The sequence below is a fragment of the Cheilinus undulatus genome, linkage group 24 (assembly GCF_018320785.1).
Source record: "Cheilinus undulatus linkage group 24, ASM1832078v1, whole genome shotgun sequence".
NCBI lineage: Eukaryota > Metazoa > Chordata > Actinopteri > Labriformes > Labridae > Cheilinus > Cheilinus undulatus.
In genome coordinates this window covers 8,743,839-8,759,110 of record NC_054888.1, presented here as the reverse complement: position 1 = coordinate 8,759,110, position 15,272 = coordinate 8,743,839, and the positions used below count along the sequence as shown (strand labels likewise).

At 38.4% G+C, this 15,272-nt stretch overlaps 1 protein-coding gene across 1 annotated transcript in view; it reads right to left on the bottom strand.

Moving 5' to 3' along the window:
• zranb3 (zinc finger, RAN-binding domain containing 3) overlaps positions 1-15,272 on the bottom strand; it is a 183,746-nt gene that overhangs the window by 164,873 nt on the left and 3,601 nt on the right. The window lies entirely within an intron of this gene.

Here is a 15,272-nt window from a genome sequence, read left to right as displayed (position 1 = left end):
CTCCCTGTTTGGAAGAAAGTTCCTCCCTCCTCTCCTGAAGGATCAGGAGAGCCACATCCATTTCCTGAGAGGAAAGCTCTTTAACATTTAAAGCTACAGACACAGAAACGGCTCGTCCTCAGCAGGGCTGAATCAGAGAGGTTTTTAGACATGCAAAAATCCAATACTGGAGTGGTTTTTCAGCAACAAACTTCACAAGCATGTTTTGGGGACCCCTTAGACCAATATAAACTTGTCTTAACGGGCTAAATTAAGTCTCCTTTAAATGATCCTCTTTGTATTTCTAAGGTCTTTTGAGTGGCCCTTATACGCCCACATACATTATGTTTGAAAAGAATATGTATTGATGGCGTCAGGCTCCGAGCTCGTATCACCACTTTATGATTTTACATTTTTTTCATAAATCAGTGCAATTAGTCACCTTTTACGTATGTCAGTGGGTTATAACGGATAGTAAAGCAATGAAAAGCGTCACAAAGATGCTTGACTATAACAATTTAGTGTTAAATCATTTTCATTCCTTAAAAAGTGGTGATTTTGGAGATACAAGGGTTTGGCCCAAAGCCAGCAATATATTCATCTAAGTTTGACAACGTCAGAGCAGACAGCCCCCCCCCCAAAGATCTTCAGTGAATGCTAGTCCAGATTTAATCTGTTTTTTTTGCAACAGTGCCTTTCTCTTTGCCAGCTAGCTGCTGAAGCTTCTAACTCCTTCAGAGTGTCATAGGTGTCTTGGTGGCCTCTCTCACTAGTCTCCTTCTTGCACGCTCACTCAGTTTGTGAGGACAACCTGATCTAGACAGATTTGCCAGATCCTTCCATTTCTTGATGATGGATTAAACTGAACTCTGAAGGATGTTAAATGCCTTAATTTATTTGTATCCATCCCCTGATTTCTACCTTTCAATAACCTTTTCTCTGAGATGGTTGGAGTGTTCTTTTGTCTTCATGGTGTAATGGTAGCCAGAAATACTGGTTAAACAGTAAGCCCTGATTTACACTTTTCATTTACCCTTTTTCTGGGTTGTTTAGAGTGTTCTTTTGTCTTCATGGGGTAATGGTAGCCAGGAATACTGGTTAACCAGTATCCCTGACGTGTACTTTTGACCTTTGATCTGAGTTGCTTGGAGTGTTCTTTTTTCTTCATGGTGCAATGGCAGCCAGGTGTTTTTATTCTGCAATTGGCTGGAGCTTTTTTGAAGCGATTACTTGTCAAATCGGTTACGTAGCGGACAGTTTGCTTAAGTTTGATTGCATTTCTGATGTATTTCTCTCCTGCTCACCTGTCTTCAGTACTAGATCTAGTCTTTTTAAAGCTTCTTTAGGATTTTTACACGTAGATCTCTAAAATAACCAAGACTGTATCATCTCAGAAGAGAAACAAAGGTAACAACCTTCGCTCGCAGGCTGATAGTCTGAATTCATCTTTGCTAATCCTGTTTCTCCTTACAGATTAGCCTACAGCTGACATTTACAAAGGGATAAAGGGAGCTGCTCCCACCTCACCGTGTCTTTAAAAGAGTGTATTTAAGCTACAGCTAGTTCCACCTTTATACCATAGATTATAAGGGAACAATGAAAGTGCGACACATGCCTCGGCTGAAGTCGTCCCAATGGAAAAAGTACAGAAAGATCAACTAGCGCTCCTCTCTGCCCACTGGGTCTGGGCCTATTGTCATGACCTTGCTTATTCATAAAAGCTTCCAACATCATGTCAGAGCAAACAGTGCAACCGAGCGGCTCTGAATACCTCAGACACGCTCTCTCATTATTCTTTCTCCACCTCCTCCTCCCCCCATCTCCGCCCCATTTCTCTCTTTCAGCTGAGGAACATGATTAATGTGCACCTTGCCACTGGTGGTTTTTCTAATTGCCAGCACACCGGCCCAGTCAGCGCAATGCACACGAGCACATCCACATTTCACACACGCGTGCCAGTGTGAGAGGAACACAAAAGAAGAGATATGCAAAAATACACTACATATGTGCAAAATCACATTACGCGAACACGCGGGCATATTGGCTTACACCCACCCACACATACACCCACTCGCCACACAAGGGAGGGAGTGCGGCTGGGGCAGGTGCTTGCCATTTCTCAACACATTAATCATCCTCCTTTAAATAACCTGAGTGTCGTCTTGACGGTTTGAGACTGCGAGGATGCTGCAGTGCTGTTGCCTGACAACGGCACGGTCGCCGTCGCAGCGTCGTTCTAATGTTATCTCTGAAACCCACCAGCCCCAAAGTGTCAGGAAACGGGCTCGGCTACCTCCCAGGCTGGCTGCGATGATTTGATGGCTTTGACCTCTGCGCGCCGATGTGTTGTGTGGCCCCGTGCCTAACCCCAATCTCCCAGCACTGTTAAGGTGCGAGCGGTGGTCAGCGGTAAAGCCGCTCAGAGGATGGATGCTGCACTAAAGGATGACTTAGAGGAGCTTCCAACATACAGTCATGGGTTCAGAGGGCAGCGCCGCTTTATACTATCAATGAACCTCAAATCAAAACTAAGTACCTTTTAGTGGACGGCTTCTGCTCTGTAGGAAATAAAAGAGGATGTTAAGGGAAAGTTTAACTTGAGCTATATGGGGCATTCACGAAGTATTCCCCTGACCTGAATCTATCACCATCAATGTTGCTTAAAATAGACAAAACAAACAATAACCTTTAGTACTTTTTAGGTCTGAAGCTGGTTCCACCAAGCGACCTGGTCCAGTCCAGCGTTTCCACTGATACTGAAATACCAGATCTAGACCGTCCTACTTTTTGGTACCCTTCTGTCAGGGTACCAAGTGTTGGAAGAGCTCTAAAAGTGGAGCTAGACTTGCTTGAGTTAGTGTTGCTGAAAGAATCTTCACTTCCCCTTAGACCAGTAGTTCCCACCATGGTGTCCAGGCCCTACTAAAGGGGGTCACCAAAGATCTCAGGGGTGGCATGGGGCCTTGTCTCCTCTGGCGTTGTCAAATTAGATGTATTTTTGAATAATAAAGTGGTTCCCAACCTTTATCTAAGAAAAGCTTAACTCCGAAGACCCGCTTGGAAAAAAGAAAACATCAATTTTTCCATCCCATGTAAAGTCATGTATTTACATGAAAGAAAACCCGGAATTTTAGAGATTAAAAAGTCGGATATTTACAAGAAAAACGTGAAACTTCCAAGTTTATAAAGTCTTAAATTTTGAAATTAGAGACTCAAATATTTCAAGTTTTTAAAAAACCCCAACGGGGGCGCCAAAGATCTCAAGAATGGTGTGGAGCCCTGTCTTTTCTGGTGTTGTCAAAATAACATGAATATATATTTTAAATAACAAAGAGGTTCCCAACTTTTTACCCTTAGCCCCACCCCGACTCATATCTAAGAAAAGCTTAACCCCAAAGACCCACTTAGAAAAAATAAACATTAATTTTTCCAACTCATAAAAAGTTGTATATTGACATGAAAGAAACTTGACATTTTAGAGCTTAAAATGTCAGAAAATAACAGAAAAAAAACGGGAAATTTCTGAGTTTAAAAAGTCTTAAATTTGGCATTAAAGACTCAATCATTTCAAGTTTTTAATAACCCCAAAATGGGGGGTCATCTTTTACGCTTAGCCTCGCCCCGGCTCATATCTCAGGAAAGCCAAACCCCGAAGACCCAGTTGGAAAAAATAAACATCAAGTTTTCCATCTCTTGTAAAGTTGTATATTTACCCCTATTTACGGAATTTTAGAGCTTAAAAAGTTAAAAAAAATAACAAGAAAAACATGAAACTTCTGAGTATAAAAAAATGAAATAGTTCAAGTTTTTAAAAACCCCAAAAGAGGCGCCAAAGATCTCAGGAATGGCGTTGGGCCTGTCTGCTCTGGCGTTGTCAAAATTAGAAGAATATATATTCTAAATAACACTATGATTCCCAATCTTTTACTCTTAGCCCCACCCCGACTCATATCTAAGAAAAGGCCGACCTGAATCCCCACTTGGGAAAAAAAAAACCCCATCAATTTTTCTAACTTATGTAAAGTCGTATATTTACATGATAGAAAACTGAATTTTAGAGCTTAAAAAGACGGAAATTTACAAGAAAAACGTGAAATTTCAGAGTTTAAAAAGTCTTAAGTTTTGACATTAGAGACTCAATTATTTTAAGTTTTTAAAAACCCCTAAAGGGGGCGCCAAAGATCTCAGGGGTGGCGTAGGATCCTGTCTGCTGTGACGTTGTCAAAATAAGACATATATACATATATATTTTAAAAATCATGATTAAAAAAAAAATGCATGACTGCGTATTATCAGGGCTGACCTAAAGATGAACAAAAAGAAAGAGTCCGTTAATTTATGAGAAAAAAATCACTTTTGGCAAAGATTTTGAAATTGTTGACAGTATAAAGTCATTTATTTACAAGAAAGCAAACTCTGAATTTCAGATTTTCAAAGGTCTGAAATTTACAAGAAAACTCTAAATTTCCCAAGTTTAAAAAGCTGAAAATTTTGACATTGGAAACTCAAATATTTCAGGTTTCAAAATCATAAATTTGAAAAGTGTAATGTCAAAAATTTAAGTTGGATTATCAACTTCATAAGCTCAAAAAAAATCTAAATTTTGGTTTATATACATTTACATCTTTTAAAGTAAAAAAACTAACATTTTTTTTTCTCACAAATGAATGACCTTCCAAACCTGACAATACCTTAAACTTTTTTTTCCAGAAAATAAACAGCTCCTCTTTATAATTGTTGGCAGGCAAAGGTCTCAGGGGTGAGGGTGGAGATGGGGGTGAAGACCCTGTCTGCTCTGACGTTGTCAAAATTAGATGTATTTATCTAAAAAAAAATCATTATTAGAAACAAAATTAATCAGGGTGTACTAGGCAAAACCTAAAGATAAAAAAAGGGAATCTGTTTATTTATGGGCAGAAAAATCTAAAGTTTCAGATTTTTAAATTTTTGAGCTTATAAAGTCAGATATTTAAAAGAAAGCAAACTTTAAGCAAAGTTTAAAAAGTCAGAAATTTTTACATTAGAAAAACAAATATTTCAAGTTTTTAAAATTGTAAATTTAGAACAGTGTAATATCAAAAAACTACAAGAAGCCAAACTGAAAACTGTGGTTTTTCAACTTTATAATCTCAGAAGTTTAAAGTTTTGGTTTTCACACATTCTTAGAAGGGGAAGTAGGACCTTGTCTGCTCTGACATTGTCAAAATTAGATGTATTTATATTCATAAAAATCATGATAAGAAACAAAATGTATAGGGCGTATGAAGCAAACCTAAAGATAAAAAATAGAATCTTTTAATTCATAAGTCAATAATTACACAATTTTTGAGATTATAAAATCTGAAATTTACAAAAAAAGCAAACTTAGCATTTTAGAGTTTAAAGAGTTTTAAATTTTGACATTAGAGACTAAAATATTTTAAGCTTTTAAATTAATCAATTTAGAACAGTGTAATATCAAAAAATTATCAGAACTTTAGAGTTTAAAAAGTCAAACATTTATGAGAAAAAAACCAAAAATTCTGAGTTTTTTTGACATAAGAAAGTCAAAAATTTCCTGTTTTTTAAATCATGAATTTCTAACACTAAAAAAAAATCAAAAAAAAATAAACAAAAAAAAAGTTAAAAACTACATGGAGCCAACCTGAGAGAGTGGTTGGATTTTTGACTTTATAATCTTAAAAATTAAACAACTTGGTTTTTTCTCGTGAATGAACTACTTTTGTTATTCGAGAATTTTATGTTTTTTCTTGAAAATTAACAGAACCTCTTAATAAGTTTAATACACTGTAAAAAATAATGTATAGTTTTTAGATCTCTTTTCAAAAACAAGTGAATGTAGGCCAATTAAGTTGGGATTCTGTCAATGAAATCAACTAAAAATGAAGTGTACTTGTCTTGGGAGCTCCACGCTTTTCCTAGATTCGAGTATTATGTTCTTGGATGCGGTCCTGAGGAAGAAAGGTTGAAACCACTGAGATAAACAATACTTACAGAGTAGTTCAAATGTGGGGCAATCCTATCATCATGCATGTGAGAGAAGCATCTCCATCTCATGAACCGACTCGTCTCAGTAATTTCACACAGAGAGAGAACACAGGCGTCTTATTGATTTCCTCTTGCATCAGCAGAGCTACTCTTATTCAATAAAAGCCCAGGCAGTCACTTACAATCATATTTTTTGACAAATCAGAGCACGGCAGACGTACTGTGCGTCACACGGCCGGGTTCAGGCACAGTCGGCGCCTTAATGGAAGTGACCAAGAGGTCCTAATGGATGTCCTTTTACACCAAATTGATGCTTTTTCCAATACCTGGATGTGTCGGCTCAGAGGGCTGAATTTTACATATACAACCTGTTTCAAAAATATATCAGCAGTAAAAAGGCATACTCATGCCCAGCTTTCAAAACAATACAATCAACCACATCTCATGGATTTTTATTGTCGCACTGTACCACAGCGTTCTCACATTATCCCGCGTCTGACTCCATAAATTTACTCACCCACCTACACACTCTGATGCAGCCGGATGCAGAAGTATTTGAATTGCAGCAACATTTGATGTTTTGGTTCGGTGCTCTTGGTGCTCTGGATGTGCAAAAGACACAATAACTATGAGATTTAAAGGGAAAATCCGCCCACGGATCCTCCCACACTGTTAGATATCTGACATCAATGTGTTATGTTCAGTGCATTTCAGGAGTTATTTTATAATGAAGGGCTGCCATTTATTCTCTTTCCCCTGTCTCGTCTGGTTCCACTTCAGGTAGTGAGATCCTACATTTCCAGGAATTATACAAACAAATGTGCGGCTGCCTTTCACAGTGTTCTGTTCGTGCTATTGTAGGGTAACAATAATGTTATTTCTGCTTCTTCTACAATGAGTCTCTGAAGAGTAGCGGGAAAAATGAGGCTGCTGCTTTAATACGAGGCTCTTCAAGGATATTGACCGAGCAAACACAGAACAGCAGGGAGCCTCAAAACATAGAAAGATCAGGATTACCGTCGATAAAACCGACATTTTTAGCTTGTGATCATCTTTGCTGTCTGTCTGTGTGGGAATCCACATGCTTATGAGAGTCTAAAATGCTCCCAAACTGAGCATTTTACATAATAAGCTCATATTTCAATTTTTATAGAACCAGTATGCAAATGGCTTTGACTTTACTAGATGATAGAACCATTTTGGCAGCATGTTAGCATGCTAAGCTAACAAGCTTACCACCTTATAATGACCATAGACTGTGTAAAACATGGACATAGTCCCAAACAGCTACCAAGCACCCACTTGCAAGTCAGATCACCCACACTCATATTTATGCGGAAATCTAAGCCTTATTATAAATAAAACAAATGTCTTTAAAAATTAAAACCAACTCCTGTACAGTGTGTACCATCAAAAACATGAGCTATGAGAACATGAGACTTAAAATATTTGTTAAAAACCAGGCTGTAAACATCATTTTTTGGTCAAAATGCACCTTACTCTTAACATGGATGTTAATGGGACTTCTAGGACTTTCTAGCAACCCTCTAGTGGGCACTCAAAGAACTGCAATGTTTGTACTGCCACATTAGTTTCCCTTTTCAACCCCAAAGGTTGTTGATTAGAGCTAGACGATTATTTCTCTGGAAAAAGATCATATTTTATGATGCTAAAACCAACTGGTGTTAGCAACATCAGCTTAGATAGCGCTGTGTTTGACTGGCCTTGACTTTACTAGATGACAGTGTCGCTACCTGATCCGCCCCGGAAACCCAATTTGTACTGCGCATGTGCAAACGTGTCTACATCCGCGTTTACATAAATTAATTCTAACCCTAACCCTAACCAGTGGAGTATAAATGCTAAACCTAACCCCAGGAAGCTAATTAATTAAAATATAAACCTACCCTAATGAGCTACCCCTAAATCTAACCAGTGGAAATTAAAATGCTAAACCTAACCTAGCTTTGACAGGCTGCCGAGCGGATGTAGACGCATGTTTGCATATGCGCAGTACAAATCAGGTTCCCGGGACGGATCGGGTAGCCACAGACAGAACCATTTTGGCAGCATGCTAGCATGCTAAACTGACAAGCTTACCACCTTTAAATGACCATAGACTGTGTAAAACATGGACATAATCCCAAACAGACACAAAGCACCCACTTTCAAGTCAGATCCCCCACACTCATATTTATGCAGAAATCTTACCCTTACTATAAATAAAACAAATGTCTTATAAAAAAAAAACCCAACTCCTGTACAGTGTGTACAAACAAAAACATGAGCTAATAAGACAAAAAAAAATTTTCAAACCAGGCTGTAAACATTGTGTTTCACCTGTGTAAATGCACCTTTTAACATGGATGTTAATGGGACTCCCAGGACTTTTGGAGCGACCCTCTAGTGGATACTTGAGGAACTGCAATGATTTGTACTACCACATTAGCTTCCCTTTTCAACGCCAAAGGTTGTTGCTTGGAGCTAGCCGATTATTTCTCTGGAAAAAAGAGCACATTTCATCAATATGAACTGGTGTTAGCAACATTAGCTTAGGTAGCATTATGTTCGCCAAATCCAGTAGTTAGTAGGCTAATTATCCTTTTGACCTATTTGTATTGAAAAAAATTGTATGTTTTACCTTTATGGTATGGTATAAAGGGTATTCATTATCCCAACCCCTACCTACATTAGACTTCTGTCTCCATCAAAATTAAAAGTTAATCTAATTTTTTAAATCATTATTGGAAACATAATGTATGACAGTGACTGCAAACGTAAAAGGTAAAATAGAATGAAACAAAATAAAATAAAATAAAATAACAGAGCCCATTAATTTTTTTTAGCAAAAAACTCCACATTTGGGGGAAAAAAATCAAAATTTTTTAAGATTATAAAGTTGTATATGTACGAGAACGCAAAATCAGGTTTTAGAGTTTAAAATGTCTTCAATTTTAACATACAGAACTTAAAAATTTGAAATTTAAAAAAAAAAAAGTAATGTCAAAATTTTACAAGAAACAAACTGAAAACAGTGGTTTGGATATATAATCTCAAAAATTGTATATCTATCTATCTATCTATATATAGATATATATAGATATATATATCTATATATATCTATATATATATATATATAAATCTTTTTTAACAGTATGTTAAACTTGTTTTTTTCCAAGAAAATTAACTAGATTTTTTTTTTCCTACAGTGGCGCTAATAAGTCATCATTATAATGGATAGTGTATACATAGATCTAGTGTATGCAGGTCTATTATGTAGGATATTATCCATAAGGATAAAAGGTTGGGAACCACTGGACTAAATGATCTGTGTTAAACTGTGCAGCGTTGAAATTGATGTAGACCACAGTTGGACCAGGACGTACGTTTGAATGGATTAGCTTTATTCTATCACATATAGGTCATTTCAACCAACCAGTTGGAAAAGGTCCCAAAAAACCGACCCGTACAGTCCCACTTTTCGGCACCCTTCCGTAGGGGTGCCAATCTTACTTATCCGTACCAAAAAGGTGGAGCTACACACACAACAATAGGGGGTTGTATTGACGTCACATCAGCGCGCGACACGGCTGCTCAGTTGCTCGTCTCCGGGAACACGGAAGTCTGCTCTGTGAGGAGTGGGCGAAAACGAGAGAAAAATGGACTAATGTCTTAAATTGGAGATGTTTGGACTCAAAGGAGATCCAAACTGTTTCCTAGTCTATGGATATATACATCTGGCCACAGATCAAGTTTCCTGACGTATTTCTGGACCTGATTTTAAGAACACAAAGCAGAGCCTGAAGGCTCACATCAACCTGGTCTATCCATGATGGATGTGAAACTAAATTCATGCTGAAGTTTTCTGAATACAAAGCCTTAGAACAGTTGATTCTCTGTACTGTAACTAGTTATTAATCTACTTCTTACGATAGGTAACTTGTGAAAACATCACTCTGTGGTTGTTAAACATGCTCATAAAACTTCGGGCTGCAGCCTAGTTTAAAAACAGATCAGCGCACCCAGGATTTCTGACTTAATCTAGCTTGATTTGAACACCAGCTGAACTTTTATTTATTTTATTTCTAATGTGGCGAATTCTCACAGTGCAGCTTTGAACTATTTTACTATATTTTGTCATATAAACTGTTCTAGACTAGACATATTCACTTTTTAACGCGCAGTTACGACGCAGACGTCTCTGTACATGTATTCCATCAGCTGAGAATCTGTACTGACAGCAGTTATCATTAAAATGTAGTAATTTTTTAAACAAGCACTGTGCCCTCACCATCAAGTGAGGGCACAGGTGTCTGTGGAACCGCAAACTACTCTGGGGTTTAGCGTACCAAACCATACCAAACCGTACTGAATCAAACCAGACCGGATGGAAACACGGCTTTAGTGGAAATCGCCATTAATGAGCTAATAGATAGCACTTCGGTTGCGCCAATTCAACTAACTAACTGTGTTCATTAATGCTACCAATACATCATAATAAGATGAATGCTGAATGCTGCTGCTGACATCACCCAACCTGACGCTACTGAAATTTCACTCCCCTTCATGGTGTTGCAAGCAGACAATTGCTTGTGCAAAGCTTGCTAGCATATATAATGACAGACCAGGCATCAAATGCAAAGAAAACTGCTGTATACTGTGAAGTAAATAAACCTTGTGCAGCGCTGATTTGATTGAAAACAGTTGTCAATTAAAGACAAACGAACAGCACGACCAGCAGGTTGTGGGTCCACACTTCCCAGCTATCACCGCAGGTTGAGAGCTTAACTACCGTACTGAAAGCCTGCAGGAGGGCTAAATGTTTACCCACTGCACACGGCAAAACAGATGGTTCTAGGAAGAGCACAGCTGCACAGCAGAAACTACATGTCGTGGACTTAGCTGAACACAGAAGAAGTCATCATGTACACACACTTTTAAGTGTAAGGAATAATGACGAATAAAGAGAAATACGTCGGCTAATGAAGCTCAGTTGGTCCTGCCTAAAGCTTTTCAAACTTACTTGTTTGTCCTGCCAGAGAACCACAACAATAGACTGGTTTCCTGCCCGTTTTCCCAAAGATCACTACAAAGCATTTTAGCATCAAACCATCAGGGCCAAATGCCAGCCCCAGATGTATGTAGGCAAAATATAGCAACCGCCCCCTAGTGGCAGGTACAGTTTAGGCGATCGGGACTGAGCTCACTGCCAAGGGCAAAAAAATAAGGTATACTTTTGAAGGATAACAAAAGAATTAAACAAAAATGAGTTAAATACTTAATGAATTTTGTTTTTTGTGAAGTCTGGCCCCTTTGGCGTCTTCCAAGAAAAAGCTGTCCCTTGTATAAATGTAGTTGATGACCCTTAGTATAGACCATGACTGATTTCTAACATCAATAAAAGGGCCAAACATCCCAGGAGTGAATACTTCTTATAGGCACTATAGGTCAAAAGTCATATTTCAAGAATGCTTTGATTGATTTTCTTCTTATTGTGAATATCCACTCTTACTCAGGGATTAACTGATCAGATTTTAAGGTCATAGGCCAACAGTTGAAAACCATGAAAGGCAGTACAATTTTCAGGTCATCAACTATTAGAGCATAATTTAATTTTTAGTGAACAAACCTCCCGATGATACATTTTTTAAATAGAAAAACTTAAAACACTTTGTTTCACATTATTATGCACAACAGAGTTTCAAAACATTTTATCGGTTGTAAAGAACTGAAAATGGTCATTTGTTGAATTTGCAGCTTTAGGAGGTCATATTTAATGAAAACAAAAGCTATTTCAATCAAAAACATCTTAACAGGCCAAGTTACATGTTAACATAGGAGCCCTTCTTTGATATCACTTTCACTATTCTTGTATCCATTGAACTTGTGAGTTTTTGGAGAGTTTCTGCTTGAATTTCTTTGCAGGATGTCAGAATATCCTCCCAGAGCTGCTGTTTTGATGTGAACTGCCTCCCACCCTCATAGATCTTTAGCTTGAGGATGCTCCAAAGGTTCTCAACAGGGTTGAGGTCAGGGGAGGATGGGGGCCACACCATGAGTTTCTCTCCTTTTATGCCCATAGCAGCTAATGACACAGAGGGATTCTTTGCAGCATGAGATGGTGCATTGTCATGCATGATGATAATGTTGCTACAGAAGGCACGGTTCTTCTTTTTGTACCATGGAAGAAAGTGGTCAGTCAGAAACTCTATATTTTTATCTTAGGGACTCTAAAGGGGTCTACCAGCTCTATCCCCATGATTCCGACCCAAAACATGACTCTACCAGCTCCTTGCTGATGTGGGATATGGTGGCCATCCACCAACCATCCACTACTCCTCCATCTGGACCATCCAGGGTTGCACGGCACTCATCAGTCAACAAGACTGTTTGAAAATGAGTCTTCATGTATTTCTGGGCCCACTGCAACCATTTCTGCTTGTGAGCATTAGATAGGGGTGGCTGAATAGTAGGTTTATGCACGACTGCAAGCCTCTGGAGGATCCTACACACCTTGAGGTTGGTGGGACTCCAGAGGCACCAGCAGCTTCAATGGCATTTTAGCAGCTGCTCTCTTAATCCGACCTTCATTTTACCTTTATCTGCACAAACTCGTCTGTGCTCTGAATCAGCCTCAAATTTCTTAACAGTACGATAATCATGCTTAAGTTTTCATGAAATATCTAATGTTTTCATACCTTGTCCAAGGCACTATTTGGCACTTTTCAGCAGCAGAGAGATCCTTTTTCTTTCCCATATTGCTTGAAACCTGTGGCCTGCTTAATAATGTGGAACGTCCTTCATAAGTAGTTTAATTGGTCTCACCTCTAAAGCTTTTTTACGATTATCAATCTGGAACTGTGGAGTGTGAAATTACCCTTTAAATAACACTGATGAAGATCCACATCTTGAGTGGGAAGATAGATCAAAATGGCCAACATGTGAATGGAGAATTTTGCATTCCATATTAATTTTCCACTACACAGTCATTGTGTTTTATATGGAGGTGATGATGGTGCCTGATAAACATCCATGCTGTACAGACGAGGCTATTTTATGCTTGTTAGACGGAGGTAACTTTGCATTCTAACCATCCTTAACGTCAAACTTCCTGTCAGTGCTGGTTCTATTTCCAGGAGCATTCCACCTCTAATGTCTCATTCTAATGCCTCTCCTGCTCGTCTCCGGAGAGAAGCACAGCCCGCGCTGCTCTTACTGTCACACTGGTGCCAATTGACTGAGGTAACTGTCCGCACGGTGCAGCAAGAGCCAATTGACTCATGACCCGCCCGTGTAACAAAGCAGTGCCTCCCAGTGTTCTGAATCAATATGGCCGCTCCGCATCACAACAGCAGCACTCAGATTGGCTCCCCCTGTGCTGACCTTACTAAGAACAGGAGCAAACATCGACTGGCCTGGGCAGAGGGAATAGGCAAGAACTGGCCTGTTCCTGCAGCTAATGCACAACATAGTCAAACACTTACAAGCCTGAGGGCAACTAAGGAACAACCCGTGGACTTCTAATTGTTTTTAAGGATCTATTTCTGACCTCTTCAAACTTATTCACACACCACTGTTTTCTAGCAATCACAACATTTTTGCTTGGTTGGAAATCAGCACACATACTCTAAATAATAATTGGGCAACTGATCTCTGTAATCATGCTTTCCTATTATGCTTAATCCCACACTGATCCAGCTATAGGAAGAGAAAAATAAGTTATACAACAGATGTTGTCTGTCTGCCCATTTCTTCTTCTGCAATCAAATGAAAACACATTTTATTATTAGCAAGTAAAATAGGCTCATAATAACTCTTCATAATCATTTTGTGCCACATCACAAGTGCATTTTAGGACATGTATAGGACTGCTGGACTGGGTATTTAAAGCGACCATGTTAGGGTTTTGTATTTCTCAGGAATAAAGTGGTAATTACCGTGTAATAGATTGACATTTTACCAAGTATTAAACTCAGAAATATCATAATATTAAACCCTTCCACAATGATTACTTGAAAATAAGTCAGAAGGGACTCACCTTAATTTAATGGACCACAATAAAGAAATTACCTGGGAATTATCAAGCAACCTATATGGTAAGGGTAAAATACCAACACATTACCGGAGAAGTGCCACAATATTACAAGGATTAAGGTAAGAGGGTTAGGGTAGAATAAAATACCAACCCAATACCGGAGAAGTGCCACAATATTACAGGGATTAAGGTAAGAGGGTTAGGGTAGGATAAAATACCAACCCATTACCAGAGAACTGCCACAATATTACAGGGATTAAGGTAAGAGGGTTAGGGTAGTATAAAATACCAACCCAATACCAGAGAACTGCCACAATATTACAGGGATTAAGGTAAGAGGGTTAGGGTAGGATAAAATACCAACCCATTACCAGAGAACTGCCACAATATTACAGGGATTAAGGTAAGAGGGTTAGGGTAGGATAAAATACCAACCCATTACCAGAGAAATGCCACAATATTACAAGGATTAAGGTAAGAGGGTTAGGGTAGGATAAAATACCAACCCAATACCAGAGAGCTGCCACAATATTATGAGGATTAAGGTAAGAGGGTAAGGTTAAAATGCCAACCCATTACCAGAAAATACAATATTACAAGGATTAAGGTAAGAGGGTTTGGGTAAAATACAATCTAATTACTAGAGAAAAGACAAAATATTACAAGGAATTGCTTGATTATTAATACAGTTTTACTTGGTAAATGATTCCTTAATACCAAAGAGTTAAAAATATAACTAGATAATGATCAATTATTCATAGGAAATACTGTAATCAGTGCATTTGGATGTCCAATTCAAAATATTTCAGACTGTTCAAATACTGCACTCGTTAACAATGCTGCTGTTTCACAACCAAATGCAGCATCAGCAACTTTTAAAGTTTATATAAATGTGTTGAATGCGTATCATTCTTTGTGAAACATTTTATGTACTTAGGGACTGCTGATGCAGTGAAAAAAAAATATGCTGTGAAAAAAAAAAGTCTGACACGGTGAAGAAGATCTCAAAAAGCAATGCATCGTGGCGCCACCTAAAGAAATTTAAGAGCAGATAAGAAACAAAGGCGCAGACATCATTTAGTCTGGTAAGAATTTCAGAGTCATTTCTAAGGCTTTGGGACTCCAGAGAACCATGTTGAGGGCCATTACCCACAAATGGAAAAATCTTGGAACAGAGGTGAACCTTCCCAAGGGTGGGCGGCCTACTAAACTTCTTATTTTATCTTTGTATGATATTAAAATTTATTTGATGATGACATGTACAAGGGAC